This window comes from Hemiscyllium ocellatum, chromosome 22, assembly GCF_020745735.1.
Source record: "Hemiscyllium ocellatum isolate sHemOce1 chromosome 22, sHemOce1.pat.X.cur, whole genome shotgun sequence".
NCBI lineage: Eukaryota > Metazoa > Chordata > Chondrichthyes > Orectolobiformes > Hemiscylliidae > Hemiscyllium > Hemiscyllium ocellatum.
This window is the reverse complement of record NC_083422.1, coordinates 5,376,014-5,399,966: the sequence shown is the minus strand read 5'-3', so window position 1 is coordinate 5,399,966 and position 23,953 is coordinate 5,376,014.

Sequence of the window (23,953 nt, the reverse complement as noted above, 5' to 3'; positions counted from 1 at the left end):
CGGAACTGGCATTGATATGGGAAGTTTGGAGAATAGAGTCATGGAGTTGCAGAGTCATAAAGCCGGCAACAGACCTTTCAGTCCAACTCATCTTCACCAACCAGACTGAGTCCCATTTGTCAGTATGTGGCACACATCTGTCCAAAACCTTCCTATTTATGTACCCATCCAAGATGCCTTTTCAATGTTAAATGCCTCCAACAGTTCCTCTGACACCTCATTCCATACACACACCACCGACCATGAGAAATAGTTACCCCTCAGGTCCTATTTAAATCTTTCCCCTCTCACCTGAAACCTATGCCCTCTAGTTTTGAACTCGCCCACACTAGGAAAAAGATCTTGGCTATTCACCCAATCCGTACCCTTTGTGATTTTGTAAATCTCTGTGAGGTCACCCCTCTGCCTTCCTTGCTGCAGTGAGAAAAGGCCCAGCCTATTCAGCCTCTCCCTACCACTCAAACCCTCCAGCCTTGGTATACATTCAATGAAGGTAAGCATGTTCAGCACCTTCTTTACCACCCTACCTACCTGAGATGCAACTTTAAAAGAATTATGGACCTGAATCCCTAGATTAGGGCGGCACGGTGGCACAGTGGTTAGCACTGCTGCCTCACAGCGCCTGAGACCCAGGTTCAATTCCCGACTCAGGTGACTGACTGTGTTGGAGTTTGCACGTTCTCCCCGTGTCTGCGTGGGTTTCCTCCGGGTGCTCCGGTTTCCTCCCACAGTCCAAAGATGTGCGGGTCAGGTGAATTGGCCATGCTAAATTGCCCGTAGTGTTAGGTAAGGGGCAAATGTAGGGGTATGGGTGGGTTGCGCTTCGGCGGGTCGGTGTGGACTTGTTGGGCCGAAGGGCCTGTTTCCACACTGTAAGTAATCTAATTAGTCTCTCTATTTAACAAAAATACTCGTTTGTCTATCCAAAATGCAACACTCTGCATTTATCTAAATTAAACTTTGCTATTCCTTAGTCCATCGGCTGAATTGATCCAGATCCCTTTGTAACCTTAGATAAGCTTCCATTTGAGTTAAGCACACTTTCCTTCTGAAAGGTGTGGGAGTTTACTCAGGCAGTTGCATCTCATATACTGCATGTGGAATACACGAGCAATCACAGGACCTCATCCAGTTTTGTAGTCTTGCCCAACAATCTATTGATAAGAATCCATCATCCTGACACATCAAGCAAATTTTGTGGGGGGTGAAGGTGGAGGGAATGGGGGTGCCCCAGGTGTTGGCAGTCATCTGGGGGGCTGATAGGAAGCCCACATCGCCTCTTCCTGGGAAGGCCTGCTCAATGTAATCCCAGTCATGAATTGGCACAGCCACCAGCAAGCTTACTCCTGGGATTAAGACCCTGCAGAGGATATCCTATCTAACAGGAGTGGCTGGCCATTCACAGACTCTGCATTGCTTTGGGGAAGGTCCTGGTTGATGCTCGGAGCCAGAATCCCTGGGGATTTGGTGAAAGTGACTTGGTTGGGGGCGTGGTTGTGACTGACTATGGCAGGCCTTCAAAGCTTTGATGTGATTGGCTGTAGCATCACTTTGCACATCTATTGAATGCTGCCTATGGTGATTGGCACACACGTATCGTTTTGTTGATTCATCAGGTTGACACCACATTTTTAGGTATGCCCGGCATGCCCTCCTGCACTCTCCATTGAACCAGGGTTGATCCCCTGGCTTGATGGTCATGGTTGAGTGGGGGATATGCCAGGCCATGAGGTTACAGATTGTGCTTAAATATCATACTGCTGATTGTGTTGTAGTACAGTTCTGCTGCTGTTGGTGGCCCACAGGATATCCAGGCTTTAGCTGGTACATCTGTATTGAACTTATTGAATTTAGCACCACACAGCACAATTGGGGCCAGTCTACACAGACTCTAGCAACTATGTTCTTCAGGACCTGAGCAGCTTGATCAACTGTGCTGCTGACAATGCATTCTTGATGGTGGACATTGTACCAAATGGTAAATCCAGAGTACATTTTCCACCCTTACCACTCTCAGTGCTTCCTCCAAATGTTATTCAACATGGAGATTCATCAGCCAAGTGAGGACTGTACATGGTAATCAACAAGAGGTTTCCTTGTCCATGTTTAACCTGAAGCCATGGGACTTGGAGCCGATGTTGATGCTCCCCAGACTAACTCCCTCCCCATTGTATATTACTGTGCCCTCACCTCAGCAACAATGTCCTCCCAGTGGACACAAGAAGGGATAATGGTGGGGAATTCACTGTAATATTGGACGCAAGTTGGCTGAGTAGGCTGATCGAGGAAGAAAAAAAACCTACATTAGAAGGTGAAGAGTTGATGTAACTGTGGAGTTGATGATGATTAAAGGATTTGGAAGAGTAGGTCAAGAAAATGAGCTCCTCTGTGTGGGGAGCTACAACAAGGGAGCAGACCCCCCCCTCCCCCCCTTAAACTGGAGCTGGGCCAGTTCAAGGCATTACCAGGAAACACCCGTTCACACAAAGGGGATTGGAAATGTGAAGTTCTCTCTTCTGCAAAGCTCTTAAGACTGAAGCAAATCGGAACTGTCAACACTGAGATTGATACAATTCATTGTCCCTGCTTTGGTTTGCCCCTGTAACCCAACTGATGGAATAGCAGGTCTGGCTGGCTGATGGTAAATTATTACATTCACACTGTAACTACCTCATTCTGCCTGTACACATTGGTTCAGTGACCACAGAAAAATAAATGTATTGAAGGATGTGACTTTGAAACATTAATAAAGATGATGAAATCCAAAAGTTAAACACTAGAATGGTCTAATAGAATCCCTACAGTGTGGAAACAGGCCATTTGGCCCATACCGTTCCTCCCACCCAGACCCACCCCCTACCCTCTCCCTGCATTTCCTGTGGCCAATCCACCTAACCTACACATTTTTGGACTGTAGGTGGAAATTGGGGTGCCCGAAAGAAACCTACACAGACAGGGGGAGAATGTGCAAACTCTACACAGATAGTTGCCTGAGGGTAGAATTGAACCCAAGTTCTCAGAGACTGTGAGGCAGCAGTGCTAACCACTGAGCTACTGTGCTGCCCCAAATGTGTGACCTTGTGACCTTGATTGTTGTGGCTGAGTTGGTTTCCCAGGTGACCATTTCTGGCATGTTATGGTATTTTCCACCTCTACCTGAAAGTGCTACAGGGTCAGTGCTTTCTCTGGGGTCTAGCTAGTGATTAGTGGCAGAGGATACACAGAGTATCTGCAGAAAAGACACAGCGCCTAAATAAGACGAAGGTTTATTGCATGATAGCAACAAGTATGACTGTAATGGGTGAGGAACAATGACCAGGACTTTAAGGCACACCTACACATATATAACTCCCCCTGAAATCTGGAGTAGACTTCTTTATCTCCACCTTCAGCATACAGAGCAGCAGTGGGTCAAAAATTTGGAATTGTCTCCCTATCGGCATCATAGGTCTACCTACTGCACATGGTTCAAGAAGGCAGCTCACCACCACCTTCTCAAGGGCATTAAGGATGAACAATACATGATGGCCCAGTGACATTTGGCATGGACGAGTTGGACCAATGGGGTCTTTCTCCATGCTGTACATCCCCATTAGTTTATGGCTCTACCCACTTATAGAGTCATAGATTCCTACAGCACGGAGACAGGCTCTTTGGCCCAAACTGGTCCGTGCCGACCAAAATGTCCATTTACACTAACCCCACTTCTCTGCCTTTCTGGTGAATGAATTTTAAAATGGCTGGTGTCAATGTAACATGAATGCTAACCCCTGCAGAACCAAGACCTTGTGCAATGGTGGACTTGACCAGAGACCCATTACGCGTGCTTCCACTCACTTCCAAATTTCTTTGAGGCTTTATTTGCAATGTTGTCTTTGAACTTTATTGAGACTGTAAAATCTTACTAAAATTCTTAATTAGCTTTTCAGAGTTTTCTAAACAGACACGCATGCAAAAAAAAGTTAACCGAGCTATGGGACCTAACTTAATAACAGAATATAACTTCAGGATAACATTTAATTTAGTCATAAATTCTAGCTTTATAATCAAGCTTAAAGCAGAACATAACCCAGCTAGAATACAAACCGAGAGCCTTCTCATTAAAAGATTTTCACTTAAGTTTATGTATGTGCAGAGTAATACACAAAAGCCATCTTTCCTGCCATCCTTTGGGAAAGGGTGTACATATCTCCATGAAAAGACCAAACAAAATATGCTTAAAGATTATTGCAAACTGTTTCACTAATAGGTTGCTCATATAAAATCAGGTCAGATCTCAAGGTTTCTATAATCAATATTTATTAGCAATACACATATTGATGATAGGAAAGTGGAACCCTCTGTTGAGCTGCTCTAGTTCCAACCTTCCAGCAGAGTCTCAATCACATGACATCCAAAATCACAGCACCTCTCAGAAGCTTATATTCTTCAAACTCTATCCCTGCAAGCCAACATTTCAAAGCTCACTCATAAATGATTTTAAACTCTTCCTTATCAGGTTGGATCTATAGTGATTGTAACAAGGTCAGCCAAGGTGACCTCAAAGAATTTGAGTTCCCTGATTGGGGCTGATAATCTGATCCAATCAGGAAGCCCTGGCTGACAAATATAAACAGGAGTGTCAGAGATTCAGTTCACTCTGAAAACTGGATCTGAGGGAGCTGGATCAGTGTCAAGGACTTCCCACATGTAAATAAAGGGTGACTTGGTGATGGGATACCAGCCTCTGTGGAGTTATTTCAGGCCCTAAGCCTGTTAGTTGAGTAAAACTCAAGACACTTTCTGCTTCCTTAGAAACAGAGTTCATTAACTATTCAATCAGACAGATCCTACTCGCATTTTTTCTGATCGATTTGAGTTTGCTCTCCCACTGACAGGTCTTTACCAGTTTATACATCAGCACCATCAGCTGAATGAGGTGTTAGTCATTTACACGTGTTTTAAAGACAAACTGAATTAACAACTATTATAAGTGAGAATAGCTCTCTTTTCTCATTTTAATGAGAAAGTACAAAAGTGACAATGAGAGCAATTTGTACAAAAAGTGCCAATTAATTCGAATAAATTCAAGTAGGACGTTAGTCTGGATGTGATTTGACAGCACAACCATATTAACATAGTGTGGCTAAAGTCAGTGCTGAAATTATACCTGGTGTTTGGAATAAGGTGTGGGGGGGGGAAGGTAAGGTAAACAGCCTGCAAAAGGATCATTTACTTAGGGTGATGAATGTACAAAGAACAGTACAGCACAGGAACAGACCCTTCAGCCCATCAAGACTGTGCTGACACTTAACGCCTATCTAGAATAAAAACCTTTTGCCTCTACAGAGTCTATATCCCTCTATTCCATTCCTATTCATGTACCTCTTAAACATTACTATTGTATCTGTCTCCACCACCTCCTTTGACAGTGCATTCCAGGCACTTACCTTCCTCGAGGGAATAAAACCTGCCTCTGACATCTTTTTATATTAAACCAATGTCTCTTAGTTATTGACATTTCTACGCTGGGGAAAAAGACTCTGACTCTCCATTTATCCATGCCTCTCACAATTTTGTAAACTTCTGTCAGGATGCTGCTCACTTCAAAGTTCAAATGAAAACAAACCAAATTTGTCAAATCTCTTCTCATAGATAATACCCTCCAAAATAGGCAACAGCCTGGTAAACCATTTCTGTACCCTCTCGAAAGCCTCCATATCCATCTTGCGTTGTGGTGACCAGAAAGGTACACAATATTCCAAATGTGACCTAATGAAAATTCTATACAGCTCCAACATGACTTGCCAATTTTTAATACTCTATGGCAAGCATGATACATATACAGGAATTAAGTGCTGTGGGGAGAGTGCAGGTAGGTGGAGTTGAAATGCCCATCAGCCATGATTAAATGGCAGAGTGGACTTGATGGACCGAATGGCCCCTAAGTCTTACGGCCTTATACCTTCTTGATCACTTTATCCACTTGGGTTGCTACTTTCAGGGAACTGTGGACCTGTACCCCTATATCCCCCTGTATACTGATGTTACGAAGGGTTCCGCCATTTATTGTATCCTTCCCTCCTACATTAAGTCTTCCAAAATGCATCACACATTTGTCCAGATTAAACTCCATGTGCCAAATCTCCCCCCCAAGTTTCCAGCCTATTTATATCCTGCTGATATCCCGATGAAGGGCTTATGCCCCAACATCGACTCTCCTGCTCCTCGGATGCCACCTGACCTGCTGTGCTTTTCCAGCACTACTCTCTCAACTCTGATCTCCAGCATCTGCAGTCCTCACTTTCTCTTGTACCTTCTGGCAATCCTCTTCACTATCTGCAGTTCCCGCAGCCTCTGTGTCATCCACCAGCTTACTAATCAGGCCTCTTACATTCTCTGCCAAATCATTTACATACATTACTAACAGCAGGAGTCCCAGCACTGATCCCTACAGAACACTACCAGTCACAAATCTCTAATCAGAAAAGCACCCTTACCTGCTGCCCTCTGTCTCCCATGATTAATCCAGTTATGCATCCATACTACCAGCTCAATGCAGATCCCATGTGACTTCACCTTCTGCAGCAACTCGCCATGACAGCCCTTGTCAAAGGTCTTGCTAAAGTCCATATATACAACATCTACCTCCCTGCCCTCATCAATCACCTTTGTCAATTCCCCCAAAACCTCAATCAAGTTTGTGAGACACAACTTTCCCTGCACAAAGCCATAGTGCCTATCACTCATAAATCCATATTTTTCCAAATGTGTATAAATTGTATTTATAACTATCTTTGCCAAAAATTTCCCTACCACTGACGTAAGGCTTAATGGCCTGTAATTTCCTGGATTATCTCAGTTGCGTTCTTAAAGCAAGGAAAAAGTTGGAATTCTCCAGTTCTCTGGGACCTCTCCTGTGACTAAAGAAGATAGAAAGATTTTGTACAAGGCCCCAGTAATTTGTTCACCCGTTTCCCTCAGCATTCTGGGATAGACTGCATCATGTCCCAAGAACTTGTCTACTTTAATACTTTTCAAAACACCTAACATCTCCTTTTTTCACTCCTAACATGGTCTAGAATATCAACCCCTCCCAATCTCGCCATCTCCCATGTCCTTCTCTTATGTGAATGCTGATACAAAGTATTCACTAAGGAACTCACCTATTTCCTTCTGTTCCACTCATAAATTCCCTCCTTTGTCCTTGAATGGACCCACTCTTGTCCTAACTACACTCTTGCTCCTGATATATGTGTAAAACACTTGCGATTTTCCATAATCCTGTTTGCCAAAGACATTTCATGTCTCTTTCAGCCCTCCTAACTCCTTGGTTGAGGGTTTTGTGCTACCTTTGTATTCTTTGAAGGCGCTGTGTGTCTACAGTTTCCTAAACCTTACTTATGCCTCCTTTTCCTTTTTGACTAAACTCTCAATTTCTTTTGTCATTCAAGGTTCCTTTTGTCATTCTTGCCATCCTTATCCTTCACTTTTCACAGGAATATGCTGGTCCTGAACTCTAATCAACTGGCTTTTAACAGATTCTCACATGCCAGATTTACTCTCAAACAGACACCCCACCCCTCAAACAGTACTTTCCCCACTTACTGTCGTTGCTAGCCTTCCCTCAGTTTAGAACTTTCACCTGAGAACTACTCTTATCCTTAACCATAGGTAACTTAAAACTTAAGAGTTAGAACATAGAACATAGAAAAATACAGCGCAGTACAGGCCCTTCGGCCCTCGATGTTGCACTGATCCAAGCCCACCTAACCTACACTAGCCTACTATCCTCCATATATCTATCCAATGCCCGTTTAAATGCCCATAAAGAGGAATAGTCCACCACTGCTATTGGCAGGGCATTCCATGAACTCACGACTCGCTGAGTAAAGAATCTACCCCTAACATCTGTCCTACACCTACCACCCCTTAATTTAAAGCTATGCCCCCTCGTAACAGCTGACTCCATATGTAGAAAAAGGTTCTCATGGTCAACCCTATCTAAACCCCTAAACGTCAATCAAGTCACCCCAAACCTTCTTTTCTCCAATGAAAACAGTCCCAAGTGCCTCATCCTTTCCTCATACGATCTTCCTACCATACCAGGCAACATCCTGGTAAACCTCCTCTGCACCCGTTCCAGTGCCTCCACATCCTTCCTATAGTATGGCGACCAAAACTGCACACAATACTCCAGATGAGGCTGCACCAGAGTCTTGTACAACTGCAACATGACCTTAGGACTCCAGAACTCAATTCCCCTACCAATAAAAGCCAGTACGCCATATGCCTTCTTCACAGCACTATTTACCTGGGTGGCAACTTTCAGAGATCTGTGTACATGGACACCAAGATCCCTCTGCTCATCCACACTACCAAGTATCTGACCATTAGCCCAGTACTCCATCTTCTTGTTACTCTTACCAAAGTGAATCACTTCACACTTTTTTTTTAGATTAGATTAGATTACTTACAGTGTGGAAACAGGCCCTTCGGCCCAACAAGTCCACACCGACCCGCCGAAGCGCAACCCACCCATACCCCTTACCTAACACTATGGGCAATTTAGCATGGCCAATTCATCTGGCCCGCACATCTTTGGACTGTGGGAGGAAACCGGAGCACCCGGAGGAAACCCACGCAGACACGGAGAGAACGTGCAAACTCCACACAGTCAGTCGCCTGAGGTGGGAATTGAACCCAGGTCCCTGGCGCTGTGAGGCAGCAGTGCTAACCACTGTGCCACCGTGCCGCCCGGTGACATTGACTTAGCGACATTGAACTCCATTTGCCACCTTTCTGCCCAGCTCTGCAGCTTATCTATATTCCGCTGTAACCTGCCACATCCTTCCTCACTGTCAACAACTCCAACGACTTTCGTATCATCCGCAAACTTGCTCACCCAACCTTCTAGCTCTCCTCCAGGTCATTTATAAAAATGACAAACAGCAATGGTCCCAAAACAGATCCTTGTGGAACACCGCTGGTAACTGCACTCCAAGATGAACTTTTACCATCAACTACTACCCTCTGTCTTCTTCCAGCCAGCCAATTCCTAATCCAAACCTCCAACTCCCCCTCAATGCTATACCTCCGCATTTTTTGCAGTAGCCTACCATGGGGAACCTTATCAAACGCTTTACTAAAATCCATATACACCACATCTACCACTTTACCCTCGTCCACCTCCTTAGTCACCTTCTCAAAGAACTCAATAAAGTTTGTGAGACACGACCTGCCCTTCACAAAACCATGCTGACTATCCTTGATCACATTATTCCTATCCAGATGTTCATAAATCCTATCCCTTACAATTCTCTCTAAGACTTTGCCCACAACAGAAGTGAGACTCACCGGCCTATAGCTACTAGGAAATGACCATATAGTTATGGACATTTTTCCAAAAGTGTTCCCACATTGAAACTTTGATCAGCTGGCTGACCAGGTCTAATAAGGCCTCTTTCCTTGTTGGACTATTTACAATTTGTTTCAAATAAATCCACCTAACAAATTGCCCCCGATCCCAACCACCCCCCTCACCCCGCCCACCCCCACCCCTAACAATCCAAAAAGTCCACCCTGGTTGCACCCATTGAAGCTGCTATCACTAACCATTTCCCAGTCAATATAGTGGAAGTTAAAATCTCCCAGCACAACAACCCTGTAGTTTCTACATCTTCCTGTAATCTGTCTGTTTATCTGTTCCATTATCACCCACTGGATGTTGGGAAGCCTGTAGTACAATCCCATCAAAATGGTAGCACACTTTAATATCCGTGAGCTCTGCCCACATGGCCTTGCTAGATGAGCCCACCAAGGTGCCCTCCCGCAATGTAGTAAAAGATGAATGGCTACATATGGGGTGTTGGAAAAGGCAGTATGCTTCTAATGTATATTGCAGACTGTCAAAAAGTGTAGTGAATTTGCCTGGCAGAATCTATGCCTGGCACATTGGAGGCATAGGCAATGCCAATTGGGGGCTGGTGAAGTGAATGAAGAGAAGAATAAGGTGACAGAGAAGAGGTTGGCCCTACTTACCAATCATAGGAGAAGATTAGATTAGATTCCCTACAGTGTGGAAACAGGCCCTTCAGCCCAACCAGTCCACACCCAGACCCATTTCCCTCTGGCTAATGCACCTAACACTATGGGCAACTTAGTATGGCCAATTCTCCTAACCTGCACATCTTTGAACTATGGGAGGAAACCAGAGCACCCAGAGGAAACCCACAAAGACTGTGCAAACTCCACACAGACAGTCGCCCGAGGCTGGAATAGAACCTGGGACCCTGCTGCTGTGAGGCAGCAGTGATAACCACTCAGCCATCGTGTCACCCAAAGACTGCAGCGTGTCGAGAAAGGGGCAGAGATTAAAGAAATTACAACACAACCGATTGCCACCAGCACTGGCAGCACTAACTTTAAGGAGTGTGTCATCTGTGTCTCATTGCCAGCTGACCCAGACAGTTCCCCAAAGTCGCTGCCGTGTAGATGCACCTTTTTCTGTCGAGGTGGGCAGGGAAGGTATCTGCATGTTGGCACAGTCTGCCTTTTGTACCCATCAGGCAAATCTAATACAGCAGTGCCAGAAACCATGCTCCACAGTCTCTACAATGGCTGAATAAAAACAGGACAGCGCGAAAAACAGTTCAGAAATAGCCGAGGAGTTTATGGAAAGGAGTTAGCCTTTGGATCATTCAGACCTGTTTGTGGCTGCTCTGTACCCCAGCCCCATTTTGCCCACTTCCATTCCATATCTCTTATTTAACTCAGAACCTCTCAGTCAGCACTGAATGCTTCAACTGCACAGCTTCCATACACTGTGTGAGTGAATTCGAGCTTTTATGTGGTTATACATTTCCTGATTTCCATCCGAAATGGACTGTGCCTTATTTTAAGAATTTGCTTCCTCAGTCTTGATTCGCCAACCAGAGGAAATGTTATGGCTGCATCTGCACTATTGAATCTCTTGAACGTGTTAAAAGACTCAATTAGATCACCTCTTAATCTGTAACATAATATAAATTAAGATTCGGTAACCTGCCATGATCATTCAGGATGGCCAATTCAAGATGGCGGCGGAGTAGGATGCTTCAGCCAGAGCTCGGTCTTTCATTTCTTTTCTCTTTTCATTTCTTTCTTTGTGTTTCATTTCTTTCTTCTCGCTGCCTCAGCATGGACCCGCAAGGTGTCCTTCTGGCACAGTCCCTCGGCCCAGTGTGGGTGTCTTTCAGTGGACTATACTGGTCTCTCATCCCGGGCTCCAAGATGGCCGGTGCTGAGAGCAAGGCCCTGGGTGCTGCAGCAGGAGATTGGGGAGGTGGCAGAGTCAGCAGCAGCGATAGCGGATTGCCGGAAAGCACCCCTGGCTTCTGTGGTGACATCGCGGATAGGCAGCTGAGGTTTCCCAGAGAGTGGGATTAGCGGAGGACTCATTAAAGACTGTGGAACTTTTAACTTACTTTCTAGTTTGCCTTAAGAAGGCATTTAATGCTAACTATTATCTTATTTCTTTATTATTTTACTTTGTGAAGGTCTGTAATGCTTAATTATTTAATTGTTTACTTTGGAATCTTGTACCTGATTTTTTTTGTATCTTGCGTCTTTGTACCAAAGATGGCTCTCTGTGTGGCAACATTAGCCACTTTTCCTGTATTTCTGTACTTGAATACACATGACAACGACATCTAAACCTAAATCTGATAACATGATCCTCTTGAGCCATGGATCATTCTCTTCGAGTTTCTATAAGCAGCACACATCAGCGCAACACCATATCCCTATTCCATTGACTGTACACTGGTGGTAAATGTTGGACAGACAGAACAGGACCGAAGGGAGGTAAATACCTCAACAGGCTGCTGCTTCTGCACCTACAATAATTCCAAATCAGGTTCATCAACACACACATCCGAACCGTTGCTCTGGAAACAAGTAGCATGAGAGGAAACAATGCTACAAATATAAACTCAAATAGAAATCTATCAAAGGCAATTTGAAACTGGGTGATAGGATAATTGTATTCCACATTTTGCCCATTGTGACGCATGAAATGGAAGCTGGACAATCATGATCATTGTACTGTCACAGGATTGCTTCCAGAACATTCTGGGCCTTGATTTTGCTTGAAGTCACGAGTGGAATGTTCCGGGCCCACAGGAGGTGAGGAAGGAGGTGGGAGACCTGGAAATGTTACTTGTCATTGAGACAGATGACCAATGATTCCTCTTTTCTGAATCACATTCCAAGTGGGAAGGGGCATGGGTGACAATTAATGATCACTTCAGCACCTATTGCCAAGGGAACTGGAATTCTCTCAGCTGCAGGTCATACATAAATCAAGTCACCCAATTGTAAATCTGTGTTGGCTACTTGTGAGTCAGAGGGTCTACAGTAATTTTTTTCCCACAGCCCCCATCTTTCCCACCCTGTGAAACATTCCTAATGAAGGGCTTATGCCCGAAACGTCGATTCTCCTGATCCTTAGATGCTGCCTGACCTGCTGTGCTTTTCCAGCACTACACACTCTCGACTCTGATCTCCAGCATCTGCAGTCCTCACTTTCTACTCCCTGTGAGACAACCCACCACTCCTCCCAACTTACCTGTTCCCTTCCTGCTCCCCTCCATCTGGAAATACTGAAGGTGCAGTACCAGGAATGGCCACAGTCTCCTTGAGAGCACTGCTGAGCACTGGATCTCCTGATCTGTGATTGGCCAGCAGCTCCAGGCAGTGGGTTTGCTTGGAAATGGATGGACTGGTTGTACTGGAGCACTGTTATGAAGTATGCACCAGTTGCAAGTTTTATTGTCTCTTTTCCTTCTGGAGGTGTCCATGTTTCTGTCTGATGGGCTAAAAATCCAGGGCCTTTCTTCTGAAAGCATCTTGGTATTTTTACAGGTGACTCAATTTAAAATAATTGTGCTCTATATGTTTCTGTGAGACTATAAAGCCTTCCACAATCATCTTGGTATACCTCCCGTCTTGCTGCTACCCCAAGTCTATTGCAAATTATTGACTATCTATCTGCTTCATTCACTGACCTTTGCGAGCCTTGTCACAAATACTCCTTTTTCTTCCTCTGCTTTTTCTATTGTCTTTGCCCACAGCCCTACTCCAATATACTACTCAGCTAGTCACCCTTACTCCACAGTCTCAGCTTACCCCTTTGACCATGCCAACCAGCGTCGAACATATAAGCGCCGCCCACTTCAGCCATTATGTCCTCCTGTTCAGGGACACCAGCAAGATGGGACTCAGTTCTGTGACAGGGTTTAAATACAAGAGATACTGGGGGATGGGAATGGGTCAAAACTATTGGGGAGCAGGGTTTGCTGTGGGATTTTGATTGGTTAACTGAGCAGGTAAAGCTCTAGCAAGTAGATACAATGTGGGAAAGAGTGAACTTGTCCAATTTGGCGAAAAGAATCAAAAGGTATATTCCCTAAATGGTGGGAGGTTGCAGAGTTCTGAGGTGAAGAGGGATCTGGGTGTGCTAGTGCACGGATCACAGAAGGTTAGTCTGCAAGTACAGGGAAGCTAACTGACTACCAAGGGGCTGAAAGGTTATCTGGGATATGCAGGAATGTAGATTTGAGGTTAAATTCAGATCAGCCATGATCTTACTGAATGACAGAGCAGGCTCGAAGGGTTCAGGAGTGTATTCTGTTTCGTATTTGTATGTTTGTAAGAGTAAGTGTGTGGCAGAAGACAGCACTTTGGAAGAGCTGAGCCAGGAGCTAACAAAGTTGTGGAGGAGATTTGAACATCAGTTCAGCAAAGGCAGGGAGTAAGGTGGGTGATGTTACCCAGCAGGAAGTGGGAATACATTATAAAGGAGACGATCTGGTAATGGAAGCTCACCCCAGGATCACATTGGATGCTGAGTTTGCAAACAGTTAGCAGGACAGATAATGGATACAATGGAAATCTCTAGCAGTAATCTGGGTACTGCTGGAGAGAGAGAAAAACAAAGCTCGTGGACAGTATTTCCAGCATCTTTTGTACCTGTGGCATGCTCCACTTGTTTAATTGGAATTAATTTTCTCCACCTTTCTTCTAGATCCTGAGGTGTCACTCAACAGCTGGGTTGGGTATTGTGAATATACACATATATATATATATATATATATATATATAAAACATACATATTATATACACACAAACACACACTTTCCAAGCCCATCAAAAATATCAGAACTTTCTGTGCAGTGTTTCGCTAGCAATTTTAAAACATACACAGCACAAAGATTATCAAAGGGGGACTCTTTATTGCATGATTTTTATAAATATGAATAGACAATTGGAACTTTTACAATTGAACTATTTACAGTGGATGGCCATTTGGTGTTGTGTTGATGATCCATTGGGAAACAGTTCTGGAGCTTAATCCCTGATCTCTAACTCGTCCAGTGAAGGACTCATGCCCATGTAATACAAGTATTTTGCCTCCCAGTCACAACTCTTGTGGCCTCTTGCACTCAGGTTTTTGCTCAATGGGTCCACCAAAGTCTCCTGTAGCTGTTCCACTTCACTGGTGACCTTTAAGCGGCAATTGGATAGGTACATGGATAGGTGCTTAAGCTAGGAGAAATGTTCGGCACAACATCGTGGGCCGAAGGGCCTGTTCTGTGCTGTATTGTTCTATGTTCTATGTTCAACTTCCCAGCATTTTAGCCTTTGTCAGGTGCATTTATCTGCACTATTCTTTGCCCTGGGCTTCAATGCTGATCCAGTAATCAAGAACGCTGCTCCATCACACTCTCTGTCTCCATCAGTCTGGCTGGGGATCCATCAGTTGCATGCCTGCTACCATTTCCTTTCCTACCTGGCTCTCTGGCCACCACCAGCAGCTTCCCGTTCGTAAGTTCTGATTCCTCTGCCCCAACATTCTTTGAGACTTACCCATGGACCACCTCTTCACCAGCCAACTTGCCAAGACCCATTGCTCCCCGCAGGAAGAAACCCAGACGAATTGCTGTTCTCTCCCCCACCATCGCCACCTGCTGTCAGGGCCCAGCTAAAAGTGCCCACAAGACCTTGTTTCACTTCCAAGTTTTGTATTTTCTCTAGCACCATCACCTGGGCTGTACTTGCTGTTTGTGAGGGTTAAGCAACTCATTAGCTGTGGAGAGATTGTTAAATATGCATGACGTGGACACATCAGATGTCTGGATAAACACTTTCTCTCTCTTTTTGTCAGAACAGCTTTCGCAGAGACCACATATTGCACAGAACATGCCAGCTTTCACTTTTAAAGAACGGGGATCTTGAGGTGCCATCCCTGTCCCAGCTTTAAACCAGTGATCATCTCTCCATCACATTGTCCAAGGCATCCCACCTAACTTGGATCCTACATCACATTGGATCTGCTCACTGATACTAAACCTTCCTTTTTTCTACCTAAACAGGCTCAGTAAAATGTGCTTGTTATCAAATACTGGAAAGGATTTAATATGGAACAGATTGTCATATCAAGGCCACCTGTTCCTGGGACAGACTGAATGGTCCCATATGTACAGATGGTATCTGGAGATGTGACTATCCAACAGATGGGATTTTTGGAGATCAGCCTGGGAGTTACTCTCTGGAATTCCAACTGGAGTTGATCAACTGGCTTCCCCGCTGTGGCTAAACTGGGGATTCCATAATGCGCAAAACTTTGCCGAGTGATTACAATCAGTGCCGGAGCACTCGATAGGGCAAGTCGTGCCCATATACGATAACTTAGAGATAGTGAGGACTGCAGATGCTGGGAAGTCAGTGCCGATAAAGTGTGGAGCTGGAGAAAGCACAGCAGCTCAAGCAGTATCAGAGGAGCAGGAGAGTCGATGGTTCAGGCCGGTTTGAGTCCTGATGAAAGGTCGTGACCCAAAACATCGACTCCCCTGCTCCCCTGATGCTGCTTGGCCTGCTGTGCTTTCTCCAGCTCCATATCCAATTACACAGCCAGCCCTCTGGGCTGATCGGATTATGGTAACTTTACTCTTACTTTTTACACAATGCAATAACACCACATTGTTTATTTTTTAATTAATTCATTAACGTAAGCAACACTGGCTAAGGCAGGACCTATTGGCCATCCTTTATCACCCTGAGTAAAAAATGAGGTCTGCAGATGCTGGAGATCACAGCTGCAAATGTGTTGCTGGTCAAAGCACAGCAGGCCAGGCAGCATCTCAGGAATAGAGAATTCGACGTTTCGAGCATAAGCCCTTCATGATGAAGGGCTTATGCTCGAAACGTCGAATTCTCTATTCCTGAGATGCTGCCTGGCCTGCTGTGCTTTGACCAGCAACACATTTGCAGCTTTATCACCCTGAGTACAGTTAACAATCTTGTGTGGACCAGACTATGGTAAGGGTGTCAGATAATGCTTCCTTCTCGGGATACCATCAGTGAGCCAACAAAGGTTGGTCACCTTTAGATTCGTCTTTTTTAATCCTAGATTTTTATTGAATTCAAATTTCGCCATCTGTCATGATCGAGTTTGAATTCATATCTGCAGCACATTAGCCTTGGGGTTCTGGGTTCCTAGTCAATGACATGACTACTTCCCAATACATTTATTTAGAAATTATTAACCTTGCTGCTGGCACCCAGTGGCTAAAGGTAGGCCTGTGGAATGGAAATCTGAAAAAGAACTGGGATTGTCCAGTTGCCAGTCTTACTTCAGTACATTACCTGTGTGATCACCTGATTACATAGGAACATAAGAACTAGGAGCAGGAGTAGGCCATCTGGCCCTTCTAGCCTGCTCTGCCATTCAATAAGATCATGGCTGATCTCTTCGTGGGCTCAGCTCCACTTACCCGTATCCTTTAATTCCTTTATTGTCTAAAAAAAACTACCTTAGCTTTAAAAACATTTACTGAAGTTGCGTTAGCCACTTCACTGGGCAAGGGATTCCATAGATTCACAGCCCTCTGGGTGAAGAAGTTCCTCCTCAATTCAGTCCTAAATCTGTTCCCTCTAATTCTGAGCCTATGTCCTTTGTTTTGGGTGTAGGTTTGCTCGCAGAGCTGTAGGTTTGATATCCAGACGTCTCATTACCTGGCGAGGTAACATCATCAGTGGTGACCTCCAAGTGAAGCAAAGCTGTTGTCTCCTGCTTTCTATTTATATGTTTGTCCTGGACGGGGTTCCTGGGGTTTGTGGTGATGTCATTTCCTGTTCGTTTTCTGAGGGGTTGATAGATGGTATCTAGATCAATGTGCTTGTTTATGGCGTTGTGGTTGGAGTGCCAGGCCTCTAGTAATTCTCTGGCATGTCTTTGCTTAGCCCGTCCCAGGTAGATGTGTTGTCCCAGTTGAAATGGTGGTTTTTTTCCCTCCTTGTGTAGGGCTACGAAGGAGAGAGGGTCATGTCTTTTTGTGGCTAGCTGGTGTTCATGTATCCTGGTGGCTAACTTTCTTCCTGTTTGTCCTACGTAGTGTTTATGGCAGCCCTTGCATGGAATTTTGTAGACGACTTTGGTTTTGTCCATGGGTTGTACTGGGTCTTTTAAGTTTGTTAGTTTTTGGTTGAGAGTGTTGGTGGGTTTGTGTGCTACTAGGATTCCGAGGGGTCTTAGTAGTCTGGCTGTCATTTCTGAAACTTCTTTGATGTATGGTAAGGTGGTTAGGGTTTCTGGCTGGGTTTGGTCTGCTTGTGTTGGTTTGTTCTTGAGGAATCTGCGGACTGTATGTTTTTTTGCAAAAATATGTCCTTTGTCCTAGTTTCACCCGCCAGTGGAAACATCCTCTGTACTTCTATTTCATCTGTTCCCTTCATAATTTTATATGTTTCTCCAGGATCACTCCCTCATTCTTCTGAATTCCAATGAATGTAATTCCAATCTACTCACTCTCTCCTCATAAGGCAATCCCTTAACTCAACTCCAAAATCAACCCAGTGAACCCCCTCTGCACGCCCTCCAGTGCCAGTACATCCTTTCTCAAGTAAGGAGACCAAAACTGTACACAATACTCCAGGTGTGGCCTCGCCAGCACCCTGTATAGCTGCAACCTCACCTCCCTGCTTTTAAACTCAACTCCTTTAGCAATAAAGGACAAAATTCCATTTGCCTTCCTAATTACTTGTTGTCCCTGCAGACGAACCCTGTGTGATTCATGCACAAGGGCACCCAGGTCCCTCTGCATAGCAGCGTGTTGCAACTTTTTACCATTCGAGTAATAATCCTTCTTCCAGTTACTCCTGTCTAAATGGATGACTTCCTATTTATTAACATTGTAGTCCACCTGCTGGACCTTTGCCCACTCATTCAATGTATCTACCTTCCTCTGCAAAGTTTCACACTTTGCTCTGCTACTCATCTTAGTGTCATCTGCAAACTTTGATACATTACACATGGTCCCCAACTCCAAAATCATCCATATAAATTGTAAATAACTGTGGTCCCAACACTGATCCCTGAGGCACACCACTAGTCACTGATTGCCAGTCAGAATAGCACTCATTTATCTTTGCTTCCTATTAGTCAACCAAACCTCTATCCATGCTAATACTTTACCCGTAACGCCATGCACCCTTATCTTATGCAGCAGCCTCTTGGAAATCTAGGGACACCGCATCCACTGGGTCCCCATTGTCCACTCTGCTCGTACTGTTTTCATAGAATTCCAAAAGATTTGTTTAGCATGACCTGCCCTTCATGAACTCATGCTGTATCTGCCCCATAGGACAACTTCTATCGAGATGCCTTGTTATTTCTTCCTTGATAATGGACTCAAGCATCTTCCCCACTACAGAGATTAAACTAACCAGTCTATAATTCCCCATCCTTTGTCTCCCTCCCTTTTTGAACAGTGGCACCATATTTGCTGTTTTCCAATCTGCTGGGACAGCCCCAGAGTCCAGTGAATTTTGGAAAATTATTGCCATTGCACTTGTTATTTCTCCCGCCATTTCTTTTAGTACCCTGGGATACATTCCATCAGGGCCAGGAGACTTACCTATTCGTAGCTCCATTAGCTTGCCCAACACTATCTCTTCCGTAGTAATGATTTTTTATCTGTTTAGGGAGACATGAACGCTGGAAGCAATTGACTGAAGGTCAATATAAAACCATCTTTTATCACCAGGAATCTTTCTTCAATACTTTAGCATATAGTCTTGAGAGGATTTGATGATGATCTTAACCATACACAAAGTCATAGAGTCATACAGCATGAAAACCAACCCTTTGGTCCAAATCAACAGTGCCTACATCCCAATCTGACTTAATCCAATTTGCCAGCATTTGGCCCATATCCCTTCCTACTATAGAATCAATCCAGATGCCTTATAGATGTTATAATTGTACCAGCCTCCACCACTTCTTCTGGCAGCTCATTCCATACACGTACCACCCTCTGTTTGAAAAAATTACCCCTCAGAACCTTGGTAAATCTTTTTTCCTCTGTTTTGCACAATATTGTGATTTGAGGTTCTAATGACAATGGAAGATTTGACGAAGAGATCAGGATGATATTGTTAGTTTGAATTTTTGGGACATTATCTGTTTTTTTGTAGAATTAATCTTTATTCGTCCATTCTTTTGATAAACAAAGTAGAATAGAAATATTTGCTGGAGTGTTTTAATCAGCGTGAATAATTTATTTTCTGCTTAAATAATGAAAACATCTAATATTTAGCAACCAATGCTAATATCTGCTTAGTTCCTTTTCAAAAGATTGATTTCAAATTTTCGGGGAAATCCTGTTTGGATCCTCTGGTTGGATTTAACATTATATTTTTCTTTGCTTTTTGAGCTGACAAGAGTCTTCTGTTCGATTGTGATGTCTGTTGCTAATATAGATTACCTCATTTGCAAAAAGAAAATCGAACGGTCATTCCTTAAAAATTACTTCAGTCGGAGTATTTGAAAATGATTTCGATGCTTTCTCAGCAGTCTGATCAGTCATGGTGTTATACACCTCTCAAATACAAGTTGTTCTGCTATAATGCACGTTTCATCAATGCAAATTCACCAAAACGTGACTGATGAATTGGGGACGCTGTTTCTAAAGCGCGAACTTCTAAAACGTGTAATGGCGGAACGTGATTACATCACCGACACTTTAAGCGCTGTTTCTGGGGTGTGATTTTTCTATAACATAGAAATGCAACCATCATGTTAATGAGGAACTGACTGTAGGTGGGACTAAACCCTTGGCTTTCTAGTTCAGGGGAGGGGAATTTTCACTGTGCCACAAGAGCGTATTACAACAAAATACAGTTAATTGACAATAAGCAGTTGGTTAACCCACCTATTAGACCCATCATCCATTGGGGCATGCATTTAAGGTGAGGGGGGAAAGTTCAAAGGAGATGCAAGGTTTTTTTTTACACAGGAGTCTGGAATGCGCTGCCAGGGATGGTTGTGGAGACAGATATGATATGGGGCATTTAAGAGGCTTTTAAATAAACACATGAACATGGAAGGAATGCAGGAAGATGGACCAAGGGCAGGCAGAAGGGTTTAGTTTAATTTGGTGTCATGTTCAGCACAACATCGCAGGCCAGAGGACCAGTTCCTGTGTTGTACTGTTCTATATTCTATGACTCTGAATAAATAGGATTTCCTTAGTTGCTTCTTCACCAAATCAAATGTGCAGAGTTGACAACAACACAGAACAAAGTGTAAAGAGCTGAACTTCCTCTGGTCATGTTTTAACTTCCTGAATTCCATGCCTTCGTAAGAAACTTAGTCCATGTCTACATTTATCAGAGGCACCCACCCATCATTTCACACTAAACAGTCACAGTATTTGATATCTTGCAGGGTACTTTAATTATTAAATTGGAATTCCAAACAGACATTACTACTCAGTGAACAAACAAACCTCTGTTTGCTGTCCCAGGGCTTACGTCATGCAGCAGCATTTCTTTCTCTCTTGCAGGTTGGGCATCGCTAGTGACTAATTGCCCTGGAGTAGATGGTGCAGAGCTGCCTTCTTGAATGGCTGCAGCCCTTAAAGTGCAGGGACACCTACAGTTCTGTCAGGGAGGGAGTGCCGGGATATCGATCCAAAGCAGCAATGATAGTCAGGTGATGTATCTCTACATCAGAATGAGGTGTGGCTTGGAAAGGATCGTGCAGGGGGTGATTTCCCCCTGCATTTGTTACCCATGACTTTCTGAGTAAGGGATACCATGGGTTTATAAGGTGCTATTGCAGGCGCCTCGGTGAGATGCACCAGTGTGTTTTGTAGTTGATATACATTGATGCCACTGATGAAGGGAATGAATGTGGAAGATAATTTATCAAACAAGCAGATTTCTTTGTGGGCGGCACAGTGGCACCGTGGTTAGCACTGCTGCCTCACAGCGCCAGAGACCCGGGTTCAATTCCCGACTCAGGCGACTGACTGTGTGGAGTTTGCACGTTCTCCCCGTGTCTGCGTGGGTTTCCTCCAGGTGCTTCGGTTTCCTCCCATAGTCCAAAGATGTGCGGGTCAGGTGAATTGGCCATGCTAAATTGCCCGTAGTGTTAGGTAAGGGGTAAATGTATGGGTGGGTTGTGCTTCGGCGGTTTGGTGTGGACTTGTTGGGCCGAAGGGCCTGTTTCCACACTGTAAGTAATCTAAACAAATTACTGCGGAATGTAGATTTCTTTACCTTGGAGTGCACCAAGCTTCTGGATCCAAACAAGTTGAGATTCTTCCATCGCACTCCTGACTTGGGCCAGGTCGAGGCTTTGGGAAATTGGGAGGCAAGTTACTGACTGTAAAATTCCTAGTCAGATGCATCACAGCTTGGTTTGGCAACTGCTCTGCCCAGGACTGTAAGAAACCACAGAGAGTTGTGAACACAGCCCAGTCTGTCACGCAAACCAACCTTCCATCCACTGACTTCATCTACACTTCTCGCTGTCTCAGGAAGGCAGCCAACATAAAAAAAGACCCCTCCCACCCTGGTTATGACCTCTTCCAACCTCTTCCGTTGGGCAGAAGATACAATAGCCTAAAGACACGTATCAACAGATTCAGGAACAGCTTCTTCCTGCTGTTATGGATCACTCAAGTTTTTAATTTATTGTTGATCTCACCCACTGTGCACCTTCCCTGCCTCCATGACATTGTATTCCTTGCTCTGATTACCATAATGCACTGTGTACAGTATGAGCTGCCTGTGCTACATGCAAAACAACACTTTTCACTGTACTTAGGTAAATGTGGCAGTAATAAATTTTTAAAAATCCAAAGCCTCTGACCTGCTTTTGTAGCCACAGCATGTACATGGCTAGTCCAATTCAGTATCTAGTCATGGCAACCCCAGGATGTGGGGGATTCAAGGATGGTTGAATAACAAGGCGTTGATGGTTCAATAGTTGGAGATGGTAATTGTCTGGCACTTATGCAGAGTGAACATTATTAGTAGCAACATTTTATCAGTAATTAAGATTGTGGAAATTTTTTTTCTTGAAACCCGTTTTCTCATCCGATCTCTGCCGAATGAAAGCAAAATACTGTGGAAATCTGAAATAAAAAAAAACAGAAAGTGCTGGAGGAACTCAGCAGTATCTATGGTGAGAGGAATTTAGAGAATATTTCAAGTCCTTTGAGTCTTAAATTCTGAAGGAGTGTCAAACATTAACTGTTCTCTCTGCACAGATACAGCCAGACCTGCTGAGTTTCTACAGCACCTTTGGTCATCCTATGTTCGTCCTAATGGTTACACTATTCTACTTCTATCTCCATTACACTCTTAGACCGACCCCAGTCCCATTATGTTAACACTTCCTTTCATTTCTTATATTGAATTCCCTTCCTGAACCATCCTGCTTTCATTGGCCGCACACCCTTACATTGGGTCAAAAAGGTTTTCTGGGAGTCAGAAATTGCCAAACTGGCTTCTTATGATCTCATGCTCTGACGGGAATCGCAGCAGTGTCTGGTTTATTTGCATTCCACAGAATTGATTGCTGTTTTTCAGAACTGTGTTAACACCCCTGTATTGTACCTGTGAGAAAGATAGTGCTCAAGTCTGTTACTATCTGTTATTTCTGGAATGATCCCTGGGTTGTGTCAATGTTAATTTCCATTAGGAAGAATCAAGGACAGTGCCCATAAATGAAAAACAACTTAACCCAGGACAGTACAATACTCAGGTCACTCAAGCTTCAGATTTCTGCTCAAAAGGAAGAACTGAGTTAATGACTAAGTGTAATGGTGAGATCAAAGCTGCCAAAGATGAAATGAAGCCAAGTCGTCAAACGTCTGAGAGGTGCAAGATTTATCCAGAGGTCCATGGAGCCCTTATTTTAAATCCAACCAGTTGGAACTTTGCACGCATTGACTATTTATCAATGCTGATCCATTCAGATAATCATATATTCAGCCTACAGTGCCAGTACTAACTCCTTGCAGTTCATAGAACATTGAACATTACAACGCAGTACAGGCCCTTCGGCCCTCGATGTTGCGCCGCCCTGTCACACTTCCAAGAATCTTACCATTAGCCCAGTACTTTGCATTCCGATTACTCCATCCAAAGTGTATCACCTCACACTTGTCCACATTAAACTCCATTTGCCACCTCTCAGCCCAGCTCTGCATCCTATCTATGTCTCTCTGCAACCTATTACATCCTTCGTCACTATCCACAACTCCACTGATCTTAGTGTCGTCCGCAAATTTACTAACCCACCCTTCTAAGCCCTCATCCAGGTCATTTATAAAAATGATGAACAGCAGTGGACCCAACACCGACACTTGCGGAACTCCGCTAGTAACTGGACACCAAGATGAATATGTTCCATCAACTACAACCCTCTGTTTTCTTTCAGCAAGCCAATTACTGATCCAAACTGCTATATCTCCCATAATCCCATTCCTCCGCATTTTGTATAATAGCCTACTGTTGAACACCTTGCTGAAATCCATATACACCACATCAACCGGTTTACTCTCATCTACCTGTTTGGTCACTTTATCAAAAAAGTCAATAAATTCATTAGGCACGACCTACCCTTCACAAAACCAAGCTG